This window comes from Myotis davidii, unplaced genomic scaffold, assembly GCF_000327345.1.
Source record: "Myotis davidii unplaced genomic scaffold, ASM32734v1 scaffold323, whole genome shotgun sequence".
NCBI lineage: Eukaryota > Metazoa > Chordata > Mammalia > Chiroptera > Vespertilionidae > Myotis > Myotis davidii.
In genome coordinates, this window is record NW_006295491.1 from 1,263,710 (window position 1) to 1,271,941 (window position 8,232).

General features: G+C 46.0%; 1 protein-coding gene across 4 annotated transcripts in view; it reads right to left on the reverse strand.

The window, feature by feature from the left end:
• TRIM2 (tripartite motif containing 2) overlaps positions 1-8,232 on the reverse strand; it is a 135,759-nt gene that overhangs the window by 91,256 nt on the left and 36,271 nt on the right. The gene's annotated exons all lie outside the window — the stretch shown is intronic.

The following is an 8,232-nucleotide window of genomic DNA, read 5'->3' on the forward strand; positions in this document are numbered from 1 at the left end:
CCCCCCGCCCTCCCTGCCTGTCTCTGACAGGAAGCTCAGAAGGTGGCTGTGGATGGCGGCCCTCTCCCTCTGAACACACAGCACTTTGTATTTCCCTTACAGCACTCCCAGTCTCCCAGGAATTGTGGCCATTGGTGCAGGGCACGCCCCCCCCTCATTACTGTAAAACCTCTCTGAGGCGTCTGCATGACTGGGTCTTCTTCATGTCTGGATTCCCATAACACAGTTAATAGAAACCCCAAAATGTCTTACAAATTAAAAAATAAAATGTTACTTAGTAGAAACACTAGGGGGTGGGGAGAAGCTACTTTGAAAGGGTAAGTAAAGTTTAATTTTAATTGTACATCAGTCCCTCCCCACCCCCATCCACGTTTTTGGTTATCCACAGTCAATCATAGTCCAAAAATATTAAATGGAAAATTTCACCTCACTTCATCTCACCATGTAGGCATTGTATCATCTCATGTTACCACAACACGGAGAGCGAGTACAGTACAATAGATATTTTGAGAGAGAGAGTACATTCACGTAAGTTTTTTTATAGTATATTGTTATAATTATTCTATTTTATTCTTTGTTATTGTTGTTAATCTCTTCCTGTGACTAAATTATAAATTAAACTTTATCATAGGTATGCCTGTATAGGAGAAAGCAGAGTATGGAGGTTCAGTACTATTCACAGTTTTAGCACCCACTGGGGGTCTTGAAACATACCCCTTGTGGATAAAGGGGAACTACTTACTGCATTGATTGTGGTAATGTTATGGACTGAACTATGTTTTCTCCTCCTAGCCCTAACTGGTTTGGCTCAGCGGATAGAGCATTGGCCTGCGGACTCAAGGGTCCCAGGTTCGATTCCCGTCAAGGGCATGTACCTTGGTTGTGGGCACATCCCCAGTAGGGGACGTGCAAGAGGCAGCTGATCTATGTTTCTCATTGACGTTTCTAACTCTCTATCCCTCTCCCCTCCTCTCTGTAAAAAATCAATAAAATATATTTTAAAAAAAAAAGTTTCCTCCTCCATTTGATATGTTGAAACCCTGACTCCCATGTTGGGAATATTTGGAGACAGGTCCTCCAGAAAAGTAATACAGGTTAAATGAGGTCATCAGGGTGGGGACCTGGTCCAAAAGGATTAGTACCCTCACAAGACGAGGAAGGCACTCCAGACTGCTCGCTCTCCTCATCTGCATGCCAGTGAAAAGGCCACGTGAAGACAGAGTGAAAAGGCACTGTCTGCCAACCAGAAAGAGAGCTCTCATCAGAACCCAACCACGCAGGCCCCGTGGCCTTGGACGTCCAGCCTTCAGAACCACAAGAAAATAAACTGCTGTTGTTTAAGCCAACAAGTCTGTGGTATTTTTTTTAAAAAAAATATTTTATTGTTTTTTTACAGAGAGGAAGGGAGAGGGAGAGAGAGGTAGAAACATCGATGAGAGAGAAGCATCGATCAGCTGCCTCCTGCGCACCTCCTACTAGGGATGCGCCTGCAACCAAGGTATATGCCCTTGACCGGAATCGAACCCAGACCCTTCAGTCCACAGGCCGACGCTCTATCCACTGAGCCAAACTGGTCAGGGCAAGTCTGTGGTATTATTATGGCAGCCTGTGCTGACTAATACAGTGGTGATGGTAAGATGTTAGGTAGAAATGGAAGAAAGTCCGTCTAAACCAAAGAACATTAATACCTCAATCAAAGCACTCACAGACTCTCAGGTTGGGCCTTTAGGGGGCGGCAACTAAAGGAAGAATGCGAAAACATGCCTCCTTTTGCCTCGTCACAAAAAGCACAAGACGCCCTCTTATTCCACAGTTGCGTAAGTCCTCTGTGGTAGAGGAATTACAACTGGAATCCAGGGACTCAGAAACTGAATTGGGGTAAAACAATTAATTTTAGATCAAATGTAAAGTCAGCAGAGGCAAAAAACACACACTCACACACACACACACAAAAAAAAAAACCCCACCAAAATAGTATTTCAAAACCATTGGGAGGTTTTGATGAGGAAACTGCTGCTGACTTCCATTAGACTAAGAGCAGACTTTCTTACAGTTTCTTGGAATGATGATCTGTGATCACCTCAGGCTGAGGCATGAGCCATGGAAAGACGCCCTGAGCCTCCAGGGATGTCACTCAGTAGAGGCATCCGGCCATATCACAGAACCGTGCGCGGCTTTGAAGCCAAATGCTGAGGAAGAGCACATGGGAAAGCCAAGAGCGAAAAGGAACGACTCTCTCGTTCTCAAGTCCTTGCCAAAAACGCAGTCATCCTAACTCTACATATTTTAAATGAGTGTCATGCTTTGGTCCAAGGAAGGTTTTTTTTTGTTTGAAACTTCAAAAGAACAACAATCAAAACAGGCAAAGGACAGTTTTTTTTAAAAAAAGAACTGTATTTCTTAGAACTATTGTGATTTAATGTCTTTTCAATTCCTCAATTAGAGATGGAAAAAAAAGGAACCATGAAAATGTTTCTTTCAAAACCTCCTTTCATCCCACATGTGGAGAAAATATGGTGGCAAGTGAGTCATTTTCTTATTCTATACATTTCTATGTATTCTGTGCTTAACTTCATATATATATATATATATCCATCATATAGTTTAAAAAACAACAGTTAATAAGTATAAATAACAGACAGAAAAGTGCATGAGGCCTAAAGCAACAGTTTGACGAATTACCCCAAAGAAAACACACTAGGGCACCATCCAGAAATAGACCATTACCAGCATCACAGGTGCCCCCGCCCAAATGTAGTTTCAACTAGATATAGTTTGTCACAAAAATAGTATTATTAATGGTAGTAAGTGCCCAGATTAGCCCACAGAAGCAAAAGGACTAATGGATACATTGCCCCGGGGTTAGAGGGCATCTCCATTTACCAGGGGCTTCTCTTACTTTTAGATTCCTTCATCAATTGCAACGTGCGTATGGGATACCAATCAGCATAATCATCCAGCGTTACTGGCAAGTTGTTTTGTCATATGTATCCAGATCCTTACAAAATTTCTCTATCTTATGCCTTAGTTATTCCAGCTTAAACATTTTTCCCCAAAGCAAGATCAGCGATGTGGTCACGGATATACATGTAGACAGCACCTAAGAGCAGCAGCTCCAGGCTGCTGGCTGCCATTCTTCCTGTGCGATCCGGGACAAAACATCTGGCCAACTGCTCTGTGCCTTGGTTCCCTCATCTGTGAAATGGCTGCACACAGATTACGTTGGTCATAATGCACAAAGCACCCGAAATGGTGCCTGTTACACAGTTAGCAATTCAACAAATTGTCAACTATTAGCTCTTATTACAAAACACTCATCATTGCATTATTTATAATAGGAAAATTTTTAAAAGAAGTTAAATGACCAGAAATAGGGTGATGAACATGTGTACTCTTGTGCATCCTACAGAAGAATGTAATGCATCCCTGTGGGTATCACCCAGAGGTTGAAAAATGCAGGCTCTGGCCCTGGCTGGGGGCTCAGCTGGTTGGAGCATCGTCCTGTCCCGTGCACCAAAAAGGTTGTGCGTCAGGGCACATACCTAGGTGGTAGGTTTGATCCCCGGTTGGAGTGCATATGGGAGGCAATCGATATTCTCTTTCACATCATTGCTTCTCTCTCTCTCTCTCTCTCTCTCTCTCTCTCTCTCCAAAAATCAATAGAAACATACCCTTGGGTGAGGATTTTTTTTTAAACAAAAAGGGGGCGGAAGAGGGAGGGCGTGCCCGGCTGGCATGGCTCAGTGGCTGAGTGTCAACCTATAAACCAGGAGATCATGGATCAATTCCTGGTCAGGGCATATGCCCGGGTTGTGGGCTTGATCCCCAGTGTGGGGCGTGCAAGAGGCCGCCAGTCATTGATTCTTTCTCATCATTGATGTTTCTATCTCTCTCTCCTTCTTCTCTGAAATCAATACAATATATTTAAAAAAAGGGGGGGGTGCTCTGGAGCCTGCCTGCTAGCCTGACCCTGGCCAGCTGTGCCACCTTGGACATTTATTTTAACTCTCTAATCTGAGCATCAGTTTCCTCCTCTGAGAATGGAGAATCACAGTACCTATCTGGAAGGGATAGCCTGCTCGTATAAATGAAGCACTTAGAACAGTTCCTGGCAAACGGTTGGTTTCATCTGGGTTAGTCTCTCTATTGGAAGTTTCAGTGCTGCAGCCTGATGGTCTGGTCACATATCATCCCACAAAGCTTCCCAGTCAAAGGCTGAGAGGGTACCTGCCCTGGGAGAAGGCGGAGCAACAAAACCTAAATTCCCCTTGGAATCAATAGAGGTAATTACGGACACAAGCCTGGGCCTGGATGCTCCGTGCACAATCGCCTTATGAAGGCACTGGAAAGAGTCGCTCTGCGGGCAGCACCAGAACGAACTGCTTTGATTTAAAGAGGAAAATGAAAGGCCCCCAAACAAAACTTCCCATCACAGCAATATCAAGTCTTGGCAGAGAAAGGAGCTGGGATGGTTTTCCCCCTCACCAATCCCCATCCACTTCCAGGCCTGCTGCCCCCCCACCGCCTTGTGCTTTTCAGAGAATAAGAAACAGGAAATGGAAGAGCTAGATTTTCATCCACTTGGGGGAGGAGGTGTACAGTAACAGCTTCCACAGCAGGAACTGGGAGCTGCTCCGACGTGACCCCCACCCCATGCCCGAAGCTCCGGTAGGGGTGCAGACACAGGCGAGAAACACGGTCTCCATTCTCAAGGAGCAGAAACCCAGCTGGTATTGGGATGTGTCTCTGACCCCAATTCCAGGAAAGGACATGGGTCAGCGGCCACCAGGCCCTTTGTCCATCCAGCCCTCTCCCACCCCAACCTCAGGTCCTTCACTGTCCACAGGTCCCCTCCCCCACGGACCCTGCTCCTAAAAAGCCACAGCCAGAAGAGCTGGGGCACCACCAGGTCTGTGTGCAGGGGGCAGCTAGGAGCCCAGGTCGCCTGGCCTGTGAGAAAAAGGCAGCCTCACACTGGAGGCCAGCATTCCCTGAATACCCTGCACAGCCCTGGGTATTCAGCCCAGCAGTGACAGCTCAGACAACCGCAGTCTCCATTCAGCGCAGCGGTTCTCAACCTGTGGGTCGCGACCCCTTTGGCGGTCGAACGACTCTTTCACAGGGGTCGCCTAAGACCATCCTGCATATCAGATATTTACATTATGATTCATAACAGTAGCAACATTACAGTTATGAAATAGCAACGAAAATAATTTTATGGTTGGGTCACAACATGAGGAACTGTATTTAAAGGGCCAGAAGGTTGAGAACCACTGATTCAGCGCATGTGCTGAGTGCGTGAAGAGAGCTGCTTTCTGCAGGCCTTGTCACTATCTTTCCTCGTCACAGTTGCAGCAGGGCTTCTGGGGCTTGGAGGTCGCTGCTGCCTTTCAGGAGTCTTTCTACTTTCTTTTCACAAAGAACCGACATTAATTAGTGTTTCTGCTGTCCCGGCCGCAGTGTGCCCAGAACACAGGGAGTATTCAGAAGACACAATACCTACCCTCGCTGAGCGCTTATTTAAAGGGGCCACATTTTTAAGAAATCACTGATTGTTGCTGTTGGTTTTTTTTTTTAAATTGTGTGTGTGTGTGTGTTAAAAGTGCTCTTAAATATGTAATACCCTTTGTAATACTTTAAAGAATAATAAAAAAAGTGCTCTTAAGAAAATAGAGTCATCCAGTTAGGGGCACTGGTCGAGAATCCCACATCCTGTGAGCCTTAGCTGTTGTTTTTTGGTCCCCAGCGATCTGTTAAAGGGATTCAGTTCTGGCTGTTCCTGGAAATATGGTTATTGCCTGGGAAGCACTTGCCGGCCATGGCGGGAGCCGGCCTCGCAAATGCCAGCGGACTTCTGCCGCAGACAGAGGCCCCTCAGCAACATTTTGCTTAGCGCCCCTGTGTTTAAAGTTAAATCCCCGCTGCTGCACAGGAATACCTTGGAAAACGCCACCATTTGAAACTGTCTTGGAAAGCACACAAGTGCTCTTTGTGGTGCATAGTTCTGAGGTCAGGTTACAGCTTCCAAGTTCCGTTTAAACGCTGCTTTGCCCGCTGGGAAGAGCAGGGAAGACTGAAGGAGGAAAAGTGCCCACTGAGAACTCCATCCTGGTGGGATCTCGGTTAGGATAGATTTGCTCATTAACACATCAAAGAACACAGGGTGGAGCCTGCCTGCCCTGCCCCGGAGTTTATGGGGTTGATACCAGGTTTTGAGGGTGCTACAGATTTAAACGTCTTCCTCCTGAGCACCCCTTAAGGATCGATAGCATTTCCCAAGTTAGTTCCAGAGACTGGTGTTAAGAAGCACATCTGATATTTGTCAAGTTAGAGGTTGGCCCTTTGGCTTCTTCCGGTTTCTAGAGTCAACTGGTTGAGAAATTTCACTGAAGTTCTGTTTGCACAACAGCAGCAAAATGTGAAATGTGCCATTCCCTCAGCGTCAACCGGTCAGGTCTGGTACCAGAAGACGCAGGCTGAGAGCGGGCAAATACACCTGGTGGTTAAAGACCCACCTACCAGGGAAAGTTCTCCTTGGGAAGCGGAACAGGACTGCAGGTGTGATAAGGGATAGAGTTCCCAGCAGGTGCAGCTTGAGGTGACCTGATACTTATCTAAATGGCTCCTAGAGGCTCCCCAGGGGATACAATCCCAGTCTCTGTTTCTGATTCACTTCCATCTTTTTTGATGGGTCACCATGCGGCAGGGCCAGGAGCCAAAGGCCTCCCCCCAGTTGTCCCCTCCTGGCATTGGGCTCCCTGGGGCAAGGCTGGTACTCTTTGGCACTATCACCCATTTCAGGGCAGTGGTTCTTGGCTTTCCTTCTCAGTTGTCAACTATCTTCCTGCAAGAGGTCATATTTTGGTGGCAAGGGTCTAGAGGGAGTCTTGAAAATCTATCCACATGAACGCTAACTATAATCCACAGGAAATCCTCATCTCATAACACAACGTTAGGCACTGTACACCTTCCTACTGATCCACATTTCAGGTCACTTAGTAGCTGTGTGATTTTGTGCAAGTTCCTTCACCTCTCTGTGCCCCAGTTCTTTTCTCTGTGAAATGGGGACAATAATTGCACTTCCTTCAAAGGGGTTAGTGAGGACTGCCTGAGATAATACAGGTAAAGGCCTGGCACACCATAGGTGCTCAATAAACGATAGCTATTATTACCATTTGTGCTTGTCATTGTTATAGCGTTTCATCCATCCATGCTTGTTTCTTTGGCTTAATAAGCCAATGAGGACAATCCTCGGTATTTAAAAGCTCTTGGGGAATATGATGCTTTATTGTAAATCTCCTATTTCAGCATTAGTTTATGTAAATTCTGTATCTGAAAATATACTGTAAGTGTCTGAATTCCAGGAGCCTGGCATGCCCACCACTCTGTAAAAGAAGCTGGGCAAGAGCTGTCTTTGTGTCTTGGGGTCTCCTGGAATTCACCCCATCTACTCTGTCACCAGGCTTCCTGTCCCTTCTTCCTCATCTTACCAACGCCGCGGCGCGGGTGTTGGTGGGAATGTGAGAATGTGCTGACATGAAAAGAGCCAGGATTTGTGAGACCCGAGGGAGGCTGGGACGATGCACATCCCTGTGCCCTTGCGGAACACCTCCTCCCCTTCTCCCGGGCTCTCGGGCCCCTGAAGGAGACCGTGGGCTCACCTAGAAACCCCTCGTGCTTCATACACTGCGCCGAAACATTCGTGGTGCTTTGGGTGAAATTCATTAAAAAAAAAAAAAACAACCTTTGCACCCTGGCCAAATAGCTCAGTTGGTTAGAACCTCATCCTAATACACCAAGGTTGTGGGTTCGATCCCCAATTAGGGCATATATAAGAATCAACCAATGAATGCTTAAATACGTGGAACAGCAAATTGATGTTTCTCTCTCTCTCCCTTCCTCTCTCTCATAAATAAATAAATAAATACATACATACATACATACATACATACATAATCAATCTTTGAATCTGACTTAATTCTTCCAGGAGCCCCAACATGTATTAGCTTTAAACATGCTGTCCCTAGGCAATAAAGACAAATTATGGGGTTTAGGGAAGGTGGGGAAATGTCTAAGGCCCTAGAAGTATTAAAGTCCCATGATTCACTTTTAGGTTTCTCTCAAAATTAAAGCACACCTCTTCATCCCTATCAAACACAGACTGTGGGTTTGTCAACTTTATATCAGGAGGCTCATCAGAAAGGAAAGGACAAAATTCTCTGATCCAAGCTG